Source organism: Sminthopsis crassicaudata, chromosome 4, assembly GCF_048593235.1.
Source record: "Sminthopsis crassicaudata isolate SCR6 chromosome 4, ASM4859323v1, whole genome shotgun sequence".
NCBI lineage: Eukaryota > Metazoa > Chordata > Mammalia > Dasyuromorphia > Dasyuridae > Sminthopsis > Sminthopsis crassicaudata.
In genome coordinates this window covers 69,963,193-69,989,087 of record NC_133620.1, presented here as the reverse complement: position 1 = coordinate 69,989,087, position 25,895 = coordinate 69,963,193, and positions in this window count along the sequence as shown.

Here is a 25,895-nt window from a genome sequence, read left to right as displayed (position 1 = left end):
GGCTTTCCCCATTTCTCAAACCCTCCTCCAAGAAAAGTATCAGTAGAAGGGAATGGTAGAAAGGAGCAAATTGAACTGGAAGTCAGGAAACTGGATTCTAATCTTGGCTCTACTTCTGACTAGGTAGGGGACCTTCCGCAAAGCACTTCCCCTGGCTGCGACCCAATCTGCATATCTGGAATTTGATCCAGATAATCCCCGAGATCTCTTACAGTGCTGAAAATTTTATAATTCATAAACATTGAGGTATAAATAATTAATTGTGCCTTATTTCTTTCAGTTATTTGCATTTCCACAGGGGATAGGAAACCTTAAGCCAAAGGAATAAAGGTCTAATTATAGACATCTAGACATCAAAAGAAAAAATAGAGAGAAATTGGGGTGGGGGAGTGTTAGGATTACTAAGTGAGAACTCAGGTTGTCTGGATGGTGACAAGGTGAGAATTCAGGTTTTCTGGACAATTACAAGGTGAGAACTCAGGTTGACTTGATAGAGGGGGCAAGCTCATTGGCTGGGGTGGTTCTTCCCAGAAGCCCTTGCATTATCCCACGCCCATTCTCTGGGAGGATAAAAAGAGACAGCATTGGGCGCAAAGGGCAGATCGGCCTGGAGAAGGATAAGAGCTGGAGGAGATTCAGAGCCAGGATTCAAGAGAAAGACTCTGAATTGCATCAGGCTTGACGGGGCTCTCTGCAGGAAGGGAAGTCACTTCTTTGGACAAGAGTTAACAGCAACTGCCTGGAGACAACGGTTCGTTACAGGAAGAAGAATCTGTTGGAGAGATTTGAGTAGACACAGCAGATCTCTTCCCAGAGAGCGATCCAGCAGCTTCTGGAGACGACAGCTCGCTACAATTGGCGTCCACACGTGGGGCAAGGACTTTTGCTTATCCTGACAAGAGGAGCTAGACCAGACCTTCGCAATTTGGCGCCTGAACAGGGACAGACACAGTCCTGATTCCAGTGGAAAAGCTTCCAATCTAGATCTCAGTCTCTCTGACCCAGAACCGTGAGTAACGAGGAAACTTTGTTAAAGATTAAGTGAGCGTGCTAATAGATAAATAAGGAACTTAACTTGTTAAGGGCTAAACCAGGAATCTCTTATAGCTGAAATGGGGCAGATGTTAGCTATATTCAATCCCTGGACCTCAGCCGACTCAACCTCAGCCCCAGACGCAACCTCAGCTCCATTCAGGAGTGGTACTATAGAGAGTATAATCAACATAATTGAGGAGCAGAGTTTACTTGTAACCTGGGTACAGATTGCTAAACTCTTGGCTGCATTAAGACGCACATCCCCTTGGTTCTTAGAGGAAGAAAAGATAGATGTAGATAAATGGAAGCTAGTGGGATATGAAATGAAAGAATTTCAAGCAAAAAATGGGCCTCGTTCAATTTCTGCAGAAGTATTTTATATCTACAACATAGTTCAATTAGCCTTAAACTATCAAGCAAGTTGTAGGAGAAGGAAAAGTTCTAAAAATGAACAGAGGAGGAAGTGTGAGGAAAAAAGGAAAGATCAAGATCTTTCCCTAGAGCAAGAGGATTTAAATGAGGAATTATGGTATGATTCTCTTGAAGAAGCTTCAACCCTGCCTAGAGAACAGATTATTGACAGGCCCACATCAACCCCACCTTCAGAGATGGAGGAAGAAAGAGGGGAAGAGGCAGAAACACAAACAGAATTGCCTGTGAAGAAGCCTAAGCCTATGACAAGATTAGAAAAAGCATTGGTTAAAGCTAAGAGAGAAGGACAGGATATAAGTGATTTTATACATGCATATCCTGTGATTGAAAATACTGACTCTGTAGGTAAAAAAAGGAGAAGATATGCACCTTTAGATTTGAATACAATTAAGGATTTGAAAAAAGGTTGTACCCTTTATGGGGCTACATCAGCTTATGTCAAAATGTTACTAGATGGTTTGTCTTATGAAGTCCTAACCCCGAATGATTGGAAATCCATAGCAAGGACATGTCTGGAGCCTGGAGAAAATTTATTATGGCTTGCGGAATTTCATGAATTATGTAAAATTCAAGTCAGATGCAATTTGGAAATAGGAGTTAACACACAATTCACTTTTGAGCACTTAGCTGGTGAAGGTCGGTATGGAGAGAATTCGGAACAGATTCATTATACCATGACAATATATGAACAAATTGCCAAGGCTGCAATAAAAGCTTGGGGTGTCCTTCCTGGACAGAAAGATCGTGGAGAGGCTTTCACTAAAATACAGCAAGGTCCCAATGAACCTTTTGCAGATTTTGTGGGACGTTTGCAAACTGCTGTCAAAAGAACTATTGGAGAAAATTCAGCTACAGAAATAATGACCAGACATCTGGCTAAGGAAAATGCCAATGAGATTTGCAAAAGAATTATATGGGGATTAGACAAAGATGCTCCTTTAGAGGAGATCATAAGACGCTGTGCTACAGTGGGAACAAATGCTTTTTACACCCGGACAATGATGAATGTGGAAAGACAGGGTCCCTCATGGCAAGGGCCTTCTAGAGAAACTCGGCAATGTTTTCAATGTGGAAAAATTGGGCATCTAAGAGCTCAGTGTAGATATGGAGATACAGTGAGAAGACAGGGTGAGAGAAGACCTAAAACTCCATGTCCAAAATGTCACAAGGGCCTCCACTGGGCCTCCGAATGTAGATTGACACAGGGAAATGACAGGTGGGGCCCAGCTTCAGCCCCCCAAGTGGGGCATGATGGCAGCCGAGGTTACATCCAGAGAATATTAAGACACGATCAATCAGCCAAAAGGCAATCAGATGGAAGAAAGGGATTGAAATTAGGAAAAATAGAGTTGTGTGCAGTAGAGACTACCGAGATACTCCCTGGAGAAGTGAAATCTGTTCCTGTTGAGCCTATGGATCCTTTGCCTCCAGGCACAGTAGGCTTGACCATTTCACCTTCTGAGAGTGCCTACAAAACAGTGTCCATCCATACACTGATGTGGGAGACTGGAGAACGTGTATCTAATATCCCAGTCACTAACACAGGCAGACAACGTGTGATTTATCAACCAGGAGAAGTAGTAGCATCAGGCTTATTGTTACGGACCCCTAATAAGCAACCTAGTGATAGTCGCCTAGATTTTGACTCCAATGAACAAAATCCAGGAATATATTGGACAGCAGCTGTGACAGCTGACCGACCTATGCTTACTATTTATATAAACGGAATACCATTTGAAGGATTGGTAGACACGGGTGCAGATCGTACAGTTATTAGAGGTGCCAATTGGCCCGGTCACTGGCCAAAGATTAAAGCAGACACCTATATGTCTGGGGTGGGAGGATCAATAGCAGCAGAGGTTAGTGCTAGGCCTTTGAGATGGGTATTTGAAGGAGAAACAGGAGCTTTTACTCCTTTTGTGGTTGAAAAAATCCCCATCAATCTGTGGGGAAGAGACATTTTACAGCAGATAGGATTACAAATAAGCACTTCGGCTTTTTAGGCAGGGCTGCTGTTGAAGGCCTACCTGCACTTTCACCAGTTCCTATTCAGTGGAAGACTGATTCACCAGTGTGGGTAGAACAGTGGCCCTTAAGAAGTGATAAAATTCAGGCCTTATTAGACATAGTGCAAGAACAACTTGACCAAGGACACTTGCGGCCTTCTCTAAGTCCTTGGAATTCCCCAGTATTTGTGGTGAAAAAGAAATCTGGAAAATGGAGGATGATAACTGATCTAAGAAGAGTAAATGAACAGATGGAAACTATGGGAACTCTTCAGCCTGGACTTCCATCTCCTACTCAGTTGCCAAGAGAATGGCCTCTATGGGTTATAGACATTAAGGATTGTTTCTATTCTATTCCTCTAGATAAGGAGGATATGAAAAGATTTGCTTTTTCAGTGCCTAGTGTTAATTTGGCTGAGCCTTATAAAAGATATGAATGGACAGTTTTGCCACAGGGAATGAAAAACAGCCCTACTATGTGCCAAATGTATGTTGCAGCTGCTCTTGCTCCAGTAAGAAAAGCCTTTCCAAAAGTAATATTGTTACATTATATGGATGATATTTTGGGATGTGCACCTGAGGAACAAATGTTAGAGGCATGTCTACAAAGGACCATGGAAACATTAAAGTACTACAAACTGCATATAGCTACAGAAAAAATTCAAAGACATGCTCCTTTTCAATATTTAGGATATGAAGTATATCCTAAGGTGCTTACAGTACAAAAACTCTCCTTAAGAACAGAGAAGCTAAACACCTTAAATGACTTCCAGAAATTGATAGGAGATATCCAATGGATGCGTCCCGTGCTAGGCTTGACTACCTGTCAATTGCAACCACTATATGATATTTTAAGGGGAGACAGTGCTTTAAATTCACCACGCCAGCTTACAAAAGAAGCACAAAAGGCTTTGAGAGAAGTTGAACTGGCTTTATCCAATGTGGTTGAAAGAGTCACTCAAAAACCCTTGGAAATATCAGTTTTTGCTACAAAAGAGGCACCCACAGCAGTCCTTCATCAAGGAGACAGAGTGATTGAGTGGGTGAACCTCCCAGCACAACCAGAACAAAGCCTTACACCTTACCCAGTGCTTGTGGCTAGGATTTTATTAAAGGCTATTAAGAGAGTAACACAATTATCTGGGATAAGTCCTGAAAAAATATACACATTCTATACTAACGCACAGATTAATGTATGCTGTGAGAACATCCCAGAATGGCAAATTTTATTGGCCACCGCTCCAAATTTTGCACATGGATCTCCATTAAAGATTACCCGGCTACTACATAATTGGAGATGGATTTTTGAAGAAAAGGTTTCTAAGGTTCCTCTTAAAGGACCAACAATCTTTACAGATGCCTCCAAAGAAAATATTTGTGCCATATACTCTCATGATTTAACCATAAAGAGAGTAATCAGGACTCCTTTTCAATCCACTCAACAGAATGAATTATTTGCTATCATGCTAGCTCTCACTTATTACCCAGGAGACGTAAATATAATTACTGATTCAGCCTATTCAGTAGGTGTAGTACAAAGAATTGCCACAGCCCAAATAAAATTTGCAGCCTCCAATATTTATCAGCTCTTTAAGGAACTTCAAGAGCAAGTGAGAAAACATCCAGGCAAGATTTATATCTTGCATGTCCACTCACATAGTGGACTTCCAGGTCCCATTTTTGATGGAAATTCAAAGGCAGATAGCCTTCTAACCATGTTAGCCAGTAGTCCTTTATTTCAGGAAGCACAAGAATCTCATTCTAAATATCATCAGGCTGCTCGAGCTTTACGTTTACAATTTGGAATCACAAGAGAGGAAGCTAGGAGCATAGTAAAAAGCTGTACAGCTTGTCTTCCTTTCCATGCTCCTACACTCCCTCCAGGGAAGAATCCTCGTGGTTTGAGACCCAATGAAATCTGGCAAATGGATGTGACCCATTATAAATCTTTTGGTCGTCTATCTTTTATTCATGTCGTGGTAGACACCTTTTCAGGATTCACATTTGCAATGCCAGCAGCAAAAGAGACAGCCCGAGTGGTCACTGAATTCCTTATACAAGCTTTTGCAATTATGGGTGTGCCACAAGCAATAAAAACAGACAATGGACCTGCATATACGTCCAAACATTTTACACACTTTTGTGCACAGTATAAGATTTTACATACCACGGGCATACCCTTTAATCCTCAAGGGCAGGCAATAGTAGAGAGAAGAAACAGAGATATTAAGACACTCCTCCAAAAACAAAAGAAAGGGGGAGCCACAGGTAGCCCTAGGGAACTTCTAAATTTAGTTCTCTATACCATTAATTTTCTAATTTTTGACAAAGATGCACTGGCTCCAGCAGACAGGTTTTATAACCCACCAGAAGGGCAGTGTCCAGTGAGAGCATCTCCACTGTCCTTAGATAATCGCCAGGTGATGTGGAGAGATCCAGAAAGTGGTGAATGGAAGGGACCAGATAGGTTAACTGCCTGGGGGAGAGGGTTTGCTTGTATTTCTTCAGCAGGAGAAGGAATCAGATGGGTGCCAACAAGTCATATTCGCCTTGTCCATCAGAGAGAGACAGAAAAAGAGAAAGACCTCAAAATAAAGGAGAAGATCTAAGAAACATCTGACACTGAAAGAGCATGGATAATAAGAAGACTGTTAAAGAACTTAAAAACCAGCAGGAATCATTGGACTTCCTCACATAAGATGAGAATAATGGACAATGGACTTATGGACATTTATAAATTTTCAATTTATGATTATGATTATGTTATATACTTCTAGCATGTGTTATGTTACTATGTTACTATGTGCTTATGTAATTTATGTAATTATCTGTAATACTTCCCATATTGATGGATTTATGTTTCAAGGTCATGACTGTCCTATGTTCTAAATCAAAAGAAAGGGGGAGATGTTAGGATTACTAAGTGAGAACTCAGGTTGTCTGGATGGTGACAAGGTGAGAATTCAGGTTTTCTGGACAATTACAAGGTGAGAACTCAGGTTGACTTGATAGAGGGGGCAAGCTCATTGGCTGGGGTGGTTCTTCCCAGAAGCCCTTGCATTATCCCACGCCCATTCTCTGGGAGGATAAAAAGAGACAGCATTGGGCGCAAAGGGCAGATCGGCCTGGAGAAGGATAAGAGCTGGAGGAGATTCAGAGCCAGGATTCAAGAGAAAGACTCTGAATTGCATCAGGCTTGACGGGGCTCTCTGCAGGAAGGGAAGTCACTTCTTTGGACAAGAGTTAACAGCAACTGCCTGGAGACAACGGTTCGTTACAGGAAGAAGAATCTGTTGGAGAGATTTGAGTAGACACAGCAGATCTCTTCCCAGAGAGCGATCCAGCAGCTTCTGGAGACGACAGCTCGCTACAGGGGAGGAGAGAGACTTTTCAGCCCATGATGTGACAATCTATTGACGGCAGATGATGGAGAATATTCAGAAGAGGGCTGTCAGGATAATGAAGGGTCTTCCATCTAAAGTCTCTTGAAAGTACTAGAAAATTTTAGTCTAAAGAAAAGAAACTGAGAGGAACTAGAAAAGTGGAGTGGGAGAGGGGTGGAAGGAGAACAATTATGAAATATATCTTCAAGTATCTGAAGAGCTTCCAGACAGGACAGGGTCCAAAGGACAGGTGTAGAATCAATGGTTGGAAGCTAAAAACAGGCTGATTTCAGATTCACAGGGAAAAAAGTTTCCATTCAATTGTGTCTATTTCAAAGTGGAATGGTCCACTTCAGGAGGTACTGAGTTCTCTCTCACTAGAGGTCTTCAGTGAAAGATTCAATAACCACTTATCAGAGATGTTATTGAGTAGATTCTCAATTAGGTCAAGGGAGAATAGGATGGAATTCTTTCTGATGTTGTTTCCACTTCTGAGATTCTTTGATTTCTCTCAAAAGAGTTGCAGCAAAGACAAAGCAACCAAGACAGGTATGCAGCATTGTGTTTAGGATGCTGTCTTACTAGTGAAGAAATCCTGAATTCAGATCTTGCCTCAATGACTTACTATCTCTGGGCAAGCTCTCTCAGCCTCAGTTTTTTTTTTCCATCTATAAAGTAAAGCTAATAACAGAGCCTACCTTCTAATGTTGTTGTAAGGATCAAATAAGATAATATTTGTTTTTTTAAAATAGTTTTTATTTACCAGATATTAGCATGGGTAATTTTACAATGTTGACAATTGCCAAACCTTTTGTTCCAATTTTTCCCTTCCTTTCCCCCCACCTAGATGGCAGGTTGACCAATACATGTTAAATATGTTAGAATATAAATTAAATACAATATATGTATATATGACCAAACAGTTGTTTTGCTGAACAAAAAGAATCGGACTTTGAAACAGTGTACAATTAGCCTGTGAAGGAAATCCAAAATACAGGCAGACAAAATTAGAGGGATTGGGAATTCTATGTAGTGGTTCATAGTCATCTCCCAGAGTTCTTTCAATGGGTGTAGCTGGCTCAGTTCATTACAGCTCTATTGGAACTGATTTGGTTCATAAAATAATATTTGTAATGGTAAATTGCTAATTGTCATTATTGGCCTTAAGCAACCAAAGCTGAGGGGCTCAGGAAAATATATAAAATATGGATCTATTCATCGATACATTGCTTGCAGTTATACTAGGGAGGCTCAATCACATATTCTTGCCTAGTTACAAAATTAGTTGATGTTGCTATCCCTGAACAATGAGGAAATCTACTTGACATAGAACAAGTGAGGTAACACTACTCACCCACCTCCCATAATAATAGCTGGCGTTTGTTTAGAGCTTTACAGTTTGCAGAGTATTTTATATATTTTATCCCCTTTCTGTTCTCACTGCAGAGTAATATAGGTAAAGAAGAGTACCACAGATTTAGGGAAATTACTTGTCCAAAGGCACATGTCTACTTGGTAATAGATTATGCTCATTGACCCAGACCTCCTGATTCCCAGAGCCAATCACTTTTCTTGTCCTTCCTTCCACTTTCTGGTTCAAAGAGGATAATGGAGATGCCCTCCCAATATTCTGGGTAATATACCATGTTGTCTCCTATATATCATTAGGACACAATTAGTTCCATTCTCCCATAACAGTAAGAATGAGGCCATAAGCAATTACAGGTGATGTGCTATTTCCTCTATATTGCCAGAAACATTTGTTAATTTATTATTAATAATAACATTATTAACTCATCATGTGCAAAACATTGTGCTAAGTGCTAAAAAGAATACAAAGTTTAGGGGCAGCTAGATAGAGCACCAGCCCTGAAGTCAGGAGAACCTGAATTCAAATCTGACCCCAATTGCCTCAAGCAAATCACTTAACCTAAATTGCCTCAATTAAAAAATATATATACAAAGTTTAGATAAAAGATAGTCTTTAGCTTCATTGTGTTTATAGGAGAATAATACACAAAGAGATAAGGATTGAACTTCTGTAGAGTGCTCCTGTGAGCAAATTATTCTACTGTAGCAAGTCAATATCTCTGCAAGTTAGAAAGATTTTTAATATGTTTCTTTATTTTATAAGCATTTAGTGTCTCCCTCCCCAACTGAAAAATAAAGAATAAAATCTTCTATGCCTAAGAATATATGCATTTTTAAGTCCATCAACTCCCTCTTCAGCCCTCTGAATTGATGATTTACCAGATGAAAAATCTGAAATCTTTCAAAGCTTTTTCTCTTTATGACATCATTATATAAATTGTTCTCTTGGTTCTGCTCACCTCACTTTGCATCAGTTCATAAAAATACTCCCATGTTCTGTATATTTTGGATATTTCTTAGTGAAGAATAATATTCTATTACAATAATATACTATACTTTATGATTTTTTTAATTCTAAAGGACCTCCTCAGTTTCCAGTTTGAAACTACTATGAAAAGAATTGCTAATATTTGTACTTAATGAATCCCTTTTCTCTTTCTTTGAATCTTTTTGGGATATAGACATAGCTAGAGTATGCATAGGTTAAGAATTTTGTGGGCATGGTTGAAAGTTGATTTCCAAAATGGCTGCACTAATTCACAATTCCACCTATAATACAATAGTATGCCTATTTTCTTTCAGCCCCTCTAATATTTGTCATTCTCCTCTTTTGTCATCTTTGCCAATCTGATAGACATGACATAGAAACTTCACAGTTGTCAAAGCTTCAATTATCTGATTATTATTTAGAGTATCTTTTGAAAATAGTCTCAGTTAAAATCCTATCTTCTCTATGAAAACTTTCCCAATTCCTCAATTCTAATCTTCCTTCTATAATTATTTTCTATTTATCTCATATATAACTTGCTTAAACATTTTTGTTAGTCATTGTTTCCTCCAATAAATTGTGAGCTCCATCAAGTCAGAGCAATCTTTTACCTCTTTTTATATCCCCAGCATTTAGCACAATGCCTGATACATAGTAGGGACTTTGTTATTTATTTCTTTTCAATTATCCTATTTTTTGTGATCCCATTTAGGATTGTTTTTGGCAAAGATAATGCAGTGGTTTGCTATTTCCTTCTCCAGCTCTTTTTATAGAAAGGGAAACTGAGGCAAATAGATTTAATGACTTGCCCATGTCATATAACTCAGCAATGTTCAGACATTTGCTATATCCAAACTGGACAATTTCAGAGGAATCTGGAGCACATTTGAACTCAACAAGAGGTGTCTTCCTGACTCTAAGCCCAACACTCTTCACTATGGCATGTAATGAGACTTAGAATACTTTTCATCAAAGAAATCAGTCAGACCAGAAGTACACAAAGCAATAGATTTATTATGGTTTATGTTATTATATATAAAAGGAAGTGCATGGGTCCAAAAGAAACACCCTGGGATATAAAATAAACACATGTAAATCATCAGCATTTTTATATGTTACCAACAAAGCCCAACAGCAAAAAATAGAAAAAGAAATTCCTCTTAAAATAACTGTAGACAATATAAAATACTTGAAAGTCTACCTGATTAGATAGACCCAGGCACTATATGAACACATTTACAAAATACTTTTCACACAAATAAATCCAGATCTAAACAACTGGGAAAATACCAATTGTTCATGATCAAGCTAATATAATAAAAATGACAATTCTATTTAAATTAGTCTTCTTATATAGTGCCATACCAATCAAACTGCCAAAAGAAATTTTATAGAGCCAAAAAAAAATAGTTCCAAAATATATCTGGAAAAATAAAAGATCAAGAATATCAAGGGAATTAATGAAAAATGCAAAAGATGGTTACCATACTAGATCTAAAGCAATATTATAAAGCATCAGTGATTAAAACCATTTATATAGGTTAGTTATACAAGACACAGTAATCAATGATTATACTAATCTTCTGCTTGATAAATCCAAAGGCTGCAGTTTCTGGGATAGGAAAGAAGTATGTGCATGGGTATGGAAGTTTGCAGATGAGGAAATGAGCTATTAGGTAGGAAAAATTAGGTATGCCTAGCAGACAAAGAGAGGCAAACTGCCCCAAGTGACTTATCATTCTCAGAGAATCAGTTAACCAACAAATATTTATTAACCACCTTCTATGAACCTGATTATATGATTGCTGCTCCTAGAGATTTAATAAATGTATTAAATGACACTTAAATATTTGTTGCTTGACTAACCTCTAAGTGAAATTTAGAGTATCTTTTCCTTCTGAATTTAGGGGAAAAGAGGCCTAAAAGTTTCACCAATTACCAAAGGGCTCCATGACATATATGAAGGTTAAGATACCCTGCCTTTGAGAAAAGTTCAGGATCAAGTCACATTCTTTCATTTGGGTGTAATAAAAAGATCACAACATTTGTAGCTAGAAGATCTGGGTCCATTTCCCGTCTGCTATTTGCTAGCTGCATGAAATTTTTAAAAAATCACTTAGCTTCTCCAGGTTCCAATGTCCTCACCTGTAACATAATAAAAGTTGAATTATATGACTTCAAGGTCTTTTCCATATTAAAATCTATGATGAGAACCATTCACTAATGAGAGATTTGTGGGACAGAAAATAAATTCAGGAAATAAACTCATACTGTTGGTCTCCTTTACCATGTGCTCCAACCAGAGGAAGAAATTTATGACCAGAGGAGAACTAGAGATCATTGATCACAAAATAGAAGATTTTGATTACATCAAACTAAAAAGTTTCTGTACAAACAATACTAATGCAAACAAGATTAGAAGGGAAGTAACAAATTGGGAAAATATTTTTACAGTTAAAGGTTCTGATAAAGGTCTCATTTCCAAAATATATAGAGAATTGACCCTAATTTATAAGAAATCAAACCATTCTCCTATTGATAAATGGTCAAAGGATATGAACAGACAATTCTCAGATGATGAAATTGAAACCATATCCACTCATATGAAAGAGTGTTCCAAATCACTACTGATCAGAGAAATGCAAATTAAGACAACTCTGAAATATCACTACACACCTGTCAGATTGGCTAAGATGACAGGAACAAATAATGATGAATGTTGGAGGGGATGTGGGAAAACTGGGACACTAATACATTGTTGGTGGAGTTATGAAAGAATCCAACCATTCTGGAGAGCAATTTGGAACTATGCCCAAAAAGTTATCAAAATGTGCATACCCTTTGATCCAGCATTGCTGCTACTGGGCTTATATCCTAAAGAAATACTAAAGAAGGGAAAGGGACCTGTATGTGCCAAAATGTTTGTGGCAGCTCTTTTTGTAGTGGCTAGAAACTGGAAGATGAATGGCTGTCCATCAATTGGAGAATGGTTGGGTAAATTATGGTAAATTATGGTATATGAAGGTTATGGAATATTATTGCTCTGTAAGAAATGACCAACAGGATGAATTCAGAGAGGCTTGGAGAGACTTACATCAACTGATGCTGAGTGAAATGAATAGAACCAGAAGATCGCTGTCCACTTCAATGCTGTATGAAGATATATTCTGATGGAAGTGGATATCTTCAACATAAAGAAGATCCAACTCACTTCCAGTTGATCAATGATGGACAGAAACAGTTACACCCAGAGAAGGAACACTGGGAAGTGAATGTAAACTATTAGCACTACTGTCTATCTACCCAGGTTACTTATACCTTCGGAATCCAATACTTAACATGCAACAAGAAAATTGGATTTACACACATATATTGTATCTAGATTATACTGTAACACATGTAAAATGTATGGGATTGCCTGTCATCTAGAGGAGGGAGGGAAAAATTTGGAAAAATGAATACAAGGGATAATGTTATAAAAAAATTACTCATGGATATATACTGTCAAAAAATTTTATAATTATAAAATTAATAATAAAAAATAAATTAAAAAAAAAAAACGATGTGCTCCAACCACAAGGCTTAATAAAGGTAGCAGAGTACAGCCCAAAACAGAGAAATATAAGTCAATTGGGATTCTGAATCCAATTCTGTTACTAATGAAGTTTATAACCTTGAATAAGCCAGTTTCTTCATCTGTAAAATGGGGATGATAAATCGATACAACATCTCATAGAGTTAGTCTAGTTTAATGAGTTTAATATACCTAAAGGTATTTTGAATAAAGACTCAAAATTGCAGGATTACATGGGATCTCAAAGACTATCTAGTGTCAACCCCCATCAGAAATCCTGTGTGAACTATTCAAATGTAAGATAGTAAGGTATCCAAAAAAAAAAAAAAAAAAAAAAAACCTCGAGTTCCATTTTGTACTCTTTGATCTTGCTGAAGAAGAACTTGAAAGTCTTTGGTAGGCTACAATTCTTCTCAATATTACAACATTTGTGATTCACCAGACTGAATATCCAATCAATAAAAGATGTATATGGCCATCTTTCCTCAATCCAAGAGCAAAAGGGATCATGTGCTCCCTAATAAGAAAAAAGAGGGGATCCACCACCCCCTATTGGATATAGTCAATAGTTCTTATCAAGTGTTGTTCAGTTCAAATGGAATAGATCCACATAACACTATAAAGTAAATATCTAGAGTGTGGATCTCTTATTTCAATTTACACAAAATCAACAAATCAAATCAGTCAACATATCGAATATCTACTATGTTCAAGGGCAAATAGATAAACCAGTTGATGAAGCACTAGGAAGACCCAAATTCAAATCTAGCCTCAGACATTTAATTGTGTGAACTGGAGAAGTCAATCCCATTTGCCTCAATTTCCTTATCTGAATAGTGAACTAGAAAAGGAAATTGTAAGCCATTCTAGTAATTTCACCAAAAAAAAAAACCCAAATGAGGTCACAGAAAGTCAGACATGACTGAATCAACTCAACAACACTATGTTCAAAGGGCTGTGAGGCATACAAAGAAATATAAAATAAGGGGCAGCTAGTTGGTGCAATAGATAGAGCACCAGCCCTGAAGTTAGAGGGACCTGGATTCAAATCTGGCGTCAGAGACACAACACTTTCTAGTTGTGTGATGCTGGGCAAGTCACTTAACCCCAATGGAAAAAAGAAATATAAAATGAACATGCATAGCAAAAAATAAATAAATACATTGCAATAATACAAGAGATGTTACAAGATAGCCAATGAGTACCAAGTTTATTTGTACGACAAGATAACAGAGAAGAGAGAGATTATTGTGGACCAAAATGATCCAGGAAGACTGAATGAAGAAGGATGCTTCCTTCAAAATTGAAACTTTAAGGGAAATAATAACAGGTGAAGTGTATATAAACTTTATGGTTACAAACATCTTACATATTATCATTTCGTAAGGTCCACATAACACCCCTTGGATTAAAGATTATTGTTGTCCCATTTTCCCATTTTGCAGATAAGAAAATTGGAGCTCAGAATGATTAAATAAATTGCCTGGAGTTGCACAGCTAGAAAATGGTAGAGTTGAGACCACAACCCCATTGTTCTATCTGCAAATCCAGAAATCTTTCTATCATATCAGAGCTGTACTTGGATAGGCACAAAGGAGGGGGATGACACCTGTGACGAAGATCTATTCTAAAAGCTAGGCTCATCAAAGGGGATTCAGGCACGTCAATTGGCTAGTCTTCAAAGCCTTTGCATAGTTTTGGACTGGTAATGACTTTATGGTCATGTCACAGCTCTGTCTTAGGGCCCTCTGGATTTTTTTAGGGCTTTTCATTACATTAACAAATCCAGAGTCCATGTGAAGTAGGGTATGAAATAAGATATTTTCCAGGAGCAATTAAAGGCCAAAGAGGGCCAGATCACCAAGCAGGACTGAAAGCTAGAGGTCAATGATGTCCTATTCCAGCTATCCCCTTTCACTGGACCATGCAGCTGAGGCTGGAGATGTCAGTAATCTATATTAATGACAAGGAAAAAACCTGTACAGATAACTGAACTTGGCCAATTAACAAATAAACAAACAAACAATAACAAGCCAGGATACTGCCTAACCCAATGTTCTTTGCTCATTTAATTTGACATGACTCACTTAGTTTTAATTAGCACAGTGCTTCATAGTATATTAGTAGGAGTCCTGTAAAATATGTTATGGAAATAATGAAGGCTTAGCAACAAGACCCTGCTCCAGCTTTCTGCCATTAAGTCTATTCTAAAAAGGAAAGGGAAGCCACAAGGTTCTTTGTGAAAATTATCAGGTTTGGAAATTAGTGCCCTGAGAATAAACAAGGTGATGAAGAATTTTAAAAACTTCCCTTGGGGGCTTGGCAAAACCTGAAAAAAAGCAGGGCACTTGCATGCATAGTCCAGCTTCTCTTGGTTTGGGAGGCTTCTTAGGGGCACAACCCCAACAAAGTAGGGGTTTCATATATTAACTTAGCAGCAGTAGAGAAAAAGTTAAAGGAGTAAGGTCATCTAAGCAGGTACCTTGGTACTCTGAGTGCTATAGTGAAATGAACCTGGTTCTAAAAAAATTGCTCAACTATTAACTAACTCTGTGGGACCTTAGAATGCCAGAAACCAGCACTATCTAGTCCGAGCTTCATTTTACAGATGAGAAAACTAAAACCCAGAGAAGGAATGTCTTGTAAAGTTCTCTTTCTCTAAATTATAATCTTATCCATTCCAGTGACTTAGCACCTTATAAGAAACCGAACAGTGTCTTGCCTTTCAAAAGGCAAAGAAAGTAATTTAAGACACTTAACTATCATACAGATACAATGTAACATATTTAGGATAGAGTGCCATGCCTGGAGTCAGAAAATCTCATCTTCCTGAGTTCAAATATAGACTCAGAAACTTAATAGCTGTGTGATTCTGGACAAGTGCTTAACCCTATTTGTCTCAGTTTCCTCATTTGTTAAATGAGTTGGAAAAAAATAGGAAACTGTTTCAGTATCCTTGCCAAAAAAAAAAATCCTAAATGAATTTATAAAGAATCAGACACAATTGAAAAAAAAAAGACAATAATACCTGATTTCAAATCTCCAGCCCACATTCCATTATACCACTTTAAGCTAGGTTTGTTAATTGGACAAATCTTTTTATTTCTTTGTGCCTTAGTTTCCTGACCAGATCCAATGATCTCTCAATTTCCAGCAAGCTATAAACTCTAAAAACTTATAATCAAACCTACATATCAATTCACGTTAATAAAATTCAACAAAGATTGCTCCCCCTTGATTCAAAGTCCCTGATTGTTTGTAAATTTGTGAGTTAACCGCTTTATTACAATTCTTCCTAAGCTGGTATGTTAAACTGAGATTTGGGACTTTGAGACATCCATTACTTCCTGTCTCTTCCCACTGTAGCTCAAGAAAGATGTTTCGTGCCAAAACACATCAGGATTCCCTCTGCCCAGAGCTTCTCTTTAGAGTCTAAAAATTAAAAAATCCCAGTAGAAATGAACCTTAGGGATACCAAGTTGTACATTACAAATTTGTAGTTTCATGTGCAATCATCTTTTTATTATACTTTGTTAAAGAAATGCTTGTTTTAGTCCATAAATTAAAAATTGAATTAAAATTTTAAAAGAAAAATAGATAAAGGAAAGGAGGGAAGGAATGAGAGAGAGAGGGAGGGAGGAAGGCAGAAAGGGAGGGAGAATGGGAGGGAAGAAAAAGGAGGAAGGTAAGCAAGGAAGGAAAGGAGGGAGGGAGAGAAATAAAAGAAGGAAGGAGGGAAGGGAAGGAAGGAAGAAGGGAGGGAGGGAAGGAATAGAAGAAAAGGAGGGAGGGAAGGAAAAGAAAGGGGAGAAAGGGAAGGTGGGAAGGGAGGGAAGGAGAGAAGGAAGAGAACAAAGGAGGGAAGGAGGGAGGGAGGGAAGGAGAAAAGGGAAGGAAAGAATGGAAGGGAGGGAAGAAGGGAAAAGAGGGAGAAAAGGAAGAAATCCTCTACAAACTTCAGGATCCACAATTCCTCTGCTTCAAGGCTTTTATTTCCAGCACATCCACCATGGGGATGAAAAGCAGGAAGAAATGGAGAACAGATCTATGGACCTTCCAGGTAGAATAGAAGGGGCATATTAGGAAACTTTAGAATAAGAAAAGGCAGCATGCTTGATTTAGAACCGGGAAGTTCTGCATTCAGATCTTACCTCTGCTTTCTCCTAGATCAATCACTTATCACTTAAGATTGCTAAGACTCTGTTTCCCCACCTGAAAATGGGCCTAAAAATACCTGTAGTAAATACCTTGCAGGGTTCTTATGATGATCCAATAAGTTAATGAATACAAAGTTCCTTGGGAACTTTAAAATGTCAGTTATGTTTATTGAAAAGGAATTAGGTAGTGCAATATAAAGTACTAGATCTGAAATCAGGAACTCATTTTCCTGAGTTCAAATCTTGTCTTAGACATTTACTACCTGTGTGACCCTGAGCAAGTCATTGAATCCTACTTGTCTCATCTCTAAAACGCTCTGAAGAAGAAAATGGCTACCAAGAAAACCCTCAAATAGAGTCACAAAGAATTGGACACAACTGAACAATAACAACATGATTATGGGAGAGAGCTGGGAATTCAAAGATGAGAGTAACTGAGTGGAGTACACAGTTATCTATAATGGGGATCACAAAATATGAAAGAAAAAGGAGAATAAGATACAAGACCTTTGTTTTCCAAAGTAGGTGTGTGTGTCTGTGTGTCTGTGTGTGTGTGTGTGTGTGAGAGAGAGAGAGAGAGAGAGAGAGAGAGAGAGAGAGAGAGAGAGAGAGAGAGTAATTACAGCACAAGGTTTCCCAGAAAACTATCCATGTGGTTAGACTATGTCAAAGTAATTACTAATTGCAGTCATTTACATGAACTGCTTACCATTTATGCCTAAGTACTATGCATCATAATAAGTATTATGGAGTTCATTAAATATGTCAGATTAACTTGGTTGTAAGTTTCATCAATTATAACAGTAAATGCAGGCAGGTATGATCAATCTACACTGTTATTTTGTCATACTCTCCTCTCACAGGCTAAAGAAAACATTGCTGGGCTTTTATTACTTGCAGCCTGGTTTTTATTTAGCGTAATAATGTAGGAAGAACTGGGAAAACTCTTCCCAGCAGGTGGGCAATGAACATTGGAAGGCAAAGCATGTCCAACTATGGAACTGTCATGACTCAAACCAATACTAACCCTGTAGTAGTGGATCCTTCAGCCCTTGGGAAATTCTTATAGGAAACCAGAGGTCCTTAGGAATAATGTATAAAGGAATGCTTCAGAGCTGGGCAACCTGGTCTCAAGGTGCATTTTTAACTCTACCACAGTCTCCCATAACAAGAATATTGAATTGTTCTTTTTCTATGAGCCCACAACAGCAACTTAGAGAGAAGAGGACATATTCAAATCCAGAGAGAGGATGAACAAGACTTGATAACTGATTGAGTGAGGATAAGGACATTAGTGAAAACGAAAAGGCTAAAATGACTGAGGTTGCAAATCTGGATGACAGAAGAATGGTATAATTTGCCACAGAAATAGGAAAGTTCAGAAAAGAAATAAATGGGGGAGATGGTAGGTAATGAGTTCCATTTTGAACAATTTGCATATGAGGTACTTATTGGACACCCAGTAAGATGTCAGTCATCAAGTATCTGTTAATTGTCCACAATTAGTTGGTAATTTGAGAGTGAGTCTTGTAAGAGAGATAAAAAGTACATATATAGATCCTGGAGTCTTTTATATAAATTGCTGAACCCGTCAGAACTTATGATTAGCAAAAGAAAGGGGACAAATTAAAAAGAGGAGGAGGTTCAGAGAAGAGCATCAGTGAACACATCTATGAATGATTACCCCACAAAGGCAACTGAGAAGGAGACAAGTAGAGCATAGTTGCTTCCCTAGAAGCAAAGAATATGGGCTTGAGCAAAGAGCTATCACCTAAGCAGTGTCCTTAGGCATCCCACCTCCATTTTTTCCTGGAGGCTGGAATCCTTCTTGCCAGGAAATGTACTGTCCAGAATTGATTACTACATATACAGAAAGGATATGTCTATATTCACAATGCCACAACCAAGTCGGTGACAAATACAAACTATTTCTGCCATTGACATTTCCTATCCCAGGACTTCTCATCATGATAAAATATACTATAGTATAATTAAGCACTGGATTTGGAGAGAGAAGTGGGTTCTTTCTAATTTATATTATCCAGTGTATTGGGGAAATAACTTAAGAAGTCTATCTTGGGGCAGCTAGGTAGTGCAGTGGATAGAGCACCAACCCTGAAGTCAGGCGGACCTGAGTTCAAATATTGTAACATGCCCTCCTGGCAGTTACTATTACCAGTCTGCCCTAGGCCCAACAGAGTACCTTTGACCACTGACCTTTGCAGTGTCAACTCTACCCGGCTCGCCTCCTCTGAGGCCTTCAAAGGTCTCTGGCCACAATCTCTTGAATCTATAGCTTAATAACCAGTAGCATGCTCAAGAACAGCCACGTGTAATCTTAAAAACCTTTATTATACCTCCTCACATAATGCCCTGACTTAATGCCCTGACTTGTCAGCTCCCTAGTGAACACCTGGTCTGAAGATCCACGTGTTCACTACCAAATTCCTTACCTCTCACAGCTATCCATCAGCTTGGCTCAGCTACCCCAGGCTAGGGAGCCAGGTTAAAGAGAGTGACTGGCTGCAAGCAGTGGGCTTATAAAGGGCCTGTGAGGTCACACACACAGCCAACCAGCGAAAGAGCCGTCACCCATTACAAAGCTATCTCAATATGGCCAAGATCCCACCCACAGGGCAGTCCTATATCCACAGAGATTACTTCTGGGACACTCAAATCTCCTGTTGTGCTGTGCCTGCCCATTTAAAGGACCCTTACAACTCCCTTCTCTTGTTTTGCAAGAACTGCATCCTTACAAAAAATGATCTGAGACACTTGACACTTCCTAGTTATGTGACTCTAGGCAAGTCACTTAACCCCAATTACCTCAGCAAAAAAGAAGAAAAAAAAATAAAAGAAGTCTATCTCAATTTCTTCTAAAGTAAAATGAGTATAATACCACTAGAACATACTCCAAAGATTGGTATGAGGCTCAAACAAGAAAATATATTAAAGATGCTTTGCAAATCTTAAATCACTGTATCAATTCAGTTATTTGGTAGGATTTTTAAATTCTTCTTCAGTATTCCATTATTGAGGAGCATATAGACAGAATGGGACTGCTGCAGCTGACACCAGCCCCCTACCCTAGTGCTTACTACTCCCTTTCTCATCACTTGTTGGAGAGTAGAGCTCTAGCTCTCACTCTTCTCCTGGCTTTGAAGGGTCCTTTAACAAAGAACCAATTGTTATATGTAGAAGCATTACCTGCCCCATAATTACTTTACTTAACCATCTGAGAAAGCAATAATGACTTAGACTTTCATAACCAATAAGCACCCAGCCTCCAAATCTCTGTTAAAATCTTATTCAGTGATCAGCTGTGAATGACTTTACTATTCTCAGTAATACAATGATCCAAGAAGGACTTACACTGAAAAAAAAAAATACTATCCATAACTGGAGGAAGAACTGATTTTATCTGAATACAGAGTGAAGCATACTTTTTTTTAAAAAATTTTTTCTTGAGGGTTTTTTCTTTGTGTGTTTCTTTTGCAACATGCCTTTTATAGAAATGTTTGCATAACTTCACATATGCATTTTCAATGAGGATATGGTGGAGAGGAAGGAAGATAATCTGGAACTCAAAGTTTTATAAACAAATGTAAAAATATTGTTTTACATGTAACTGGGGAAAATACAAATATTAATTTTTTTAAAAAATCTTATCCAGCCCAGAGCTTCCAAAAATTGCACTTATAAGTAATCAAATGTGTAATCTACAATTCAAGTATCTTCTAGTGTGTATCACTCCTTCCTCATTATTAGATGAGTCAAAAAACTGGCTCAAGTATGAGTACAGTTAGGATCCTGAAAACCAGACCATAAGGTATTTGTCTATTTTGAGTCCAATTTTTCATACACTCAACTTTCTTCCCTAGGTTTAAAAGGGTAACAGCAACAACAAAACAGTCAACATTTGTATAGCACTTTGAGGTTTGCAAAGTCTTTTTCACACATTATCTAATTTGATCTTCATAAGAATCCTAAATAGTACATAATACAGGTATTATTTGCTCCATTTTATAGCTGAGGCACTTGCCCATGGCCACAAAACTGGCAAGTATCAGACATAGAGCTTAAATCCAGGTCTTCTTAACTCAAATTCCAGTACTCAATAACAAGCATTTAGTAAGTTCTTGCTTAATGGGAGTTGTCTATTATGCTACAGATGATCTCTGACTACCCTATCATTATAGAACTTTGAATGAGGGGGGACTTCAGTCAAATGGTCATACTATGGCTAATCTGTTTTCTTTCCTCAACTTCTAGAATGCAGTCAGAAGCCTGTCAAGGAAAAATCAAATCTCTTTACTACTGCTATTTCTTTTTTCATTCCCATCTGCCTCTGCTCTGCACACACACACACACACACACACACACACACACACACACACACACACACATACACCCCTTCTCTCCCTCCCTCCCCACTCTCTCCTGCTCTCCCTCCACTCCTCAAATACTGTATACTTTAAAGCATTGTTGGTAGATTTGTGAATTGTTCCAGTCACTTTGGAAAATAGTTTGCAAATAAGCTCAAAATTGTGCATACTCTTTGATCCTGTGATCCCACTTCTAGTTCTATATTCCCCTTGAGATCAAAGAAAGTGAAAAAAACATATGTACAAAAATATTTCTAGCAGCTCTTTTTTTGTAGTGGTAAATAATTGGAATCTGAGAGAATGTTCACAAACTGGGGAATGAGTTTATGACATGAGTTTAATGGAATATCACTGTGTGTAAAAAAAAAAAAAGTTAGAAAAGACAGTTTCAGAGAAATTTGCCAAGATTTACATGAATTAATGTAGAATGAACTGAGCAAAACCAATAGAACAATTTAAACAATACCATAGTTTCATAAAAACAAAACTCCTTTGAAAGACTTAAAGAACTATGATCCAGACAATGACCAACCACAGTTCCAGACTTATAAAACCCACCTGATAGTGACGTGGATAGAGTGCAAATTGAGAACCTTTTTTGAACATGGTGAATTTGAAATTTTGGTTTTGCTTGACTTTCAATGTTTGTAATGAGTTTTGTTTTTCTTGATTTCTCAATGAGAGAAAAAGGGAAAGTAAGACTAAGAGAAAGAAGATCTCCATTTGAAAATACAAGAAAATTTAACTTTTCAAAAAGCATATTCTTTGCTCATCACTGCAAATTCCATATTGTCCTTTTGGCATGAATATTTAGCAACCATTTATTCTTTATTTCATTAAGCCCAGGTCCCTGCTGCATTCCTCTAGCAACCTCAAAGTTATTCTTCCTCCTTTCTCAAGGAGTCCAGTCCCTGGCTCACACCCATAAATTCTGGTGTTTTTAATCTCCTTAATCCAAATTCCTAATCTGCATTTTAACTCCATCTCTGACACAAAGGGATGATCACATCTTTGATCTCACTACCACCCATAATTATACTAATTCTTGTCTTTTAGGTCTGAAATCTTCCCTCTGATCAGTCTCTCTTCCTTTTATTTCTCCCTCTGCCTCACTCTCTTTTTTTTTTTTTTTTTTTTTTTAAGGCTGGGGTTAAGTGACTTGCCCAGGGTGTGTTAAGTGTCTAAGACTAGATTTGAACTCGGCTCCTCCTGAATTTAGGACTGGTGCTCTATTCACTGCGCCACCTAGTAGGTGCCCCCTGCCTCACTCTTTCTGTTGTTCTCACCCCTACTTATAGTATTCCATCCTTCCTGTTCTTCCAAATTCCTGATCTGGCCTCTTTTTTCTCCTTTCACAATTTTGACCCTACTGTTGACAAATTGAACTTTACATTAGCTTCTTGTCTTAAATCCCATTCATTTTTTCCCCGATGGTCACTCAAGCCATGTCAAATTCTAACCCCAAATTATTCCTTCCCATCTGCTTCCACAGTTTCTATTCAAATTATGATAAATGAAGCAGTTAGTTGGCACAATGGATTAGAAGATCTGCCTTTTGCACATAATTGTTATGAAGTTCAAATGAGATAATGGATATAAAACACTTTGAACACCTTAAAGAGTTAAACAAAATCCAATTATTGTTACCGTTTGCTTATTCAAACCAAGCCTTCATTCCCTGAGCTTTCTACTGCTTTCCTGCTGAGCTCAGGTAATGTTTATTGAACAATGTAGGGATGTGCTGGTAAAACGTTTGACAAGTGGGATGAGGCAGGAGTTAGATAAGATATGTATACATAAACATTTTTTAAAATAATGTGCATTATTGTAACATTTTGCAGTTAGATAATCAAGAGCAATAAAAATAAATCAAGTCCTGGTCTCGGTCGATTGCTGATTTGTGAAGTGTAAATGCTCACACTGAAATGTCTTTTCCAAGATGATTTTTAGAGGTTGACTCCAAGGTTAGGGCTGACTCCAGTGCATCCTTACTTCTGGATATCTTCACCAAAATATCCCATTCAGAAGTCAATATCAATATATCCAAAACGGAACTTCTCTTTCTCCCAAAATCATCCATCATCTAAACTTTATTTCTCATCTTTAAATCATGTAGGAATATCTCCCTTGGGAATGTCTCTCTTGACTCATAGTTCACCCTTGCCAATACTCCATCTAATCAGTAACCAAGTTTTATTGATTCTACCTCCATATCTTTCAAAACCATTTCTTTTTCTTCATTCACAGATTTACTATCCTTCACAATTTGGTTCCCACCTATATTTCCAGATTAATTTCATATTACTCCTCATAAAACTATAAGCTATCCAAACTGATTTATTAGATTTTCTCTCAACTCACCATTCTGATCTCCTATCTCTGTTTTTGTACACTCTATTCTTCATGTCTTAAATGTACTTCTTCCTCACATCAACCTTTTTAAATTCCCATTTTCCCTTGAGACTCAGCTCAAGTGCCACTAGCTACCTGATAACTCCCCTGATCTTCCTAATTACTGGCCTCTCTCCTCTCAAGTTAACTTGTATTAATTTACCTGTGCATGTGTTGTATTTCTCCCAACAGAATCTAAGCTCCTTGAGGGCAGGCTTCCTTTCTCACTCTCTCTTTTTCTCTTCCTCTAGTATGTAACATGGTGTCTTGATCGTTAGTGTTTAAGAAAGATTTGTTGACTTTTATTACACATAGATAGTCCTCTGCTTCTAATCAGAAAATCTCCAACCACCAGAACATGTTTTTTCCTCTCAAAAGACAGCACCTGCACTTGTCTCATCTACTAGCACCTGTGAACAATGTTTCCCCAAGCAAAATAAATCTGCCTTCGGTTCTCTGCCTAAAGCAACTGCAACACCACTCACTATGGCTGGCCTACATCTATGCACCTTGTCTTACCAGTCCAACCATCTGACTAACTTATGGGATAGCTTCCACTTCTTCAGTTTTCCAACCAAATATTTTATGTTTATAGGTTTTTATCACTTTGGGATTTTGTGCTTTCCAGACAAAAGTGAGGAAAGAAGTGGGTGGGAAGATTAGCTAAAGACCCAAGTAAGTCCAGGCATTTTTACTTCCAAACAGACTAGGTAAAGTGAAAACGTGGGAACTTCTGTGCTTACAAAAATCTTCCCCACACCTTCCACCAATTAGGGATTCAAATTGGTTAACAAACTCCTCTTCTATAATTCAAACACCTGCTGGCAGGATTGAGTCTCATTTACATCTTAATGTGAATTACTTTCATCTAATCCCTAACTGAAAAGTATTTTTCTTTGGGATGAAAGAAACATTTTGGGACATGGTTTAAGGATAGAAACAGGTATTTTGAACCAATGGAAGAAAATATGAGAGCACTGGGCATCTGGGAGCAAAACAGACGGTACCAATAGGTAAGAGAGAAGTTCCCAAAAGGTAGTGAAAGGGAACAAAGACAAACACTGTTTATCCTGTAGTTTTCCCTGGTGTTTTTGGTAGCACTGGGGATTTAAGATGCCAGGTGCTGGATTAGTCTAAAAGGATGCATTCTGCAGCTTTCTCAACTCAACTCTATTCTATTGGGAGAAAAAAAAAATGGGGGGAAGGAAGAAGAAACAGGAGAAAAAGCTGCCATGTCAAACCCTGACACTTCTTTAGCATTACTATGCTGCACCATGTTTTATTTCCTTTAAGAAATTGGAGAGATCTCCCCTTTCTGGACCCTTTAGAATATCCTAGGTGGGGTCTGGTGCACTTCTGTAATTTATACTATTGAAATTGAGGTTTTGCTTAGAAAAGAATGGCTATGGAGTTCTACCATGAAAGGAAGGCCTGAGTAGGTAGTATAGGGAGCCTTGGCCAGCCTGAGGACAGCATAAGATCACCTAGATCTAGGGAGCAAGAGAAAAGCAGTAGTATGGCAGCAGAAAATAAAAATAGAAGGAAAATAGGACAACAACCTCCATTTTGCCTAGAGCTGCTTATATCCTTTTTCTTGCCCCAAAAACAAGTGAACTAATTTTCATTTAACTTCCAAAGGGCATACTTTTCTCCAACAATACCAGGAATTTCAGCAAATGACACTGAGAAAATAATTTTGTTTGGCTGATAATTAACCATCCATTTACAACTTAGTGTTAGAAAAGAATCTGATTAAATTACCTAAATTAAGAGTAAGGTTATTTTGATTAGGAGTAAGAAACCTTCCCTGACCTGATATTTCCGTCTAATATCTATGCATAAGTTAGAGATAAAGTCATAGACAGATAGACAGACAGATGGACAGACAGGCAGGCAGGCATGCAGGTAGGAGAGGGAAAAGGAAGAGGGAGAAAACCTATTCCAATTATGAAAGGAAGGAAGGAAATGAAAAGTCCCAGAATTTCATAGCTGTGGTCATATTCTGCTCTGAAAGTATCATGTAACTATGTATCTTCAAAGGGGATATCAAAACAGTGTCATGTTCAACATAATTTTTTAATCTTTCCAGGGGACCCTAGAAATTCTTGATTCAACTGTATAAAATTAATAAAATTTAATCATTTACATTAATTATTCATCCCAACCCAATAAT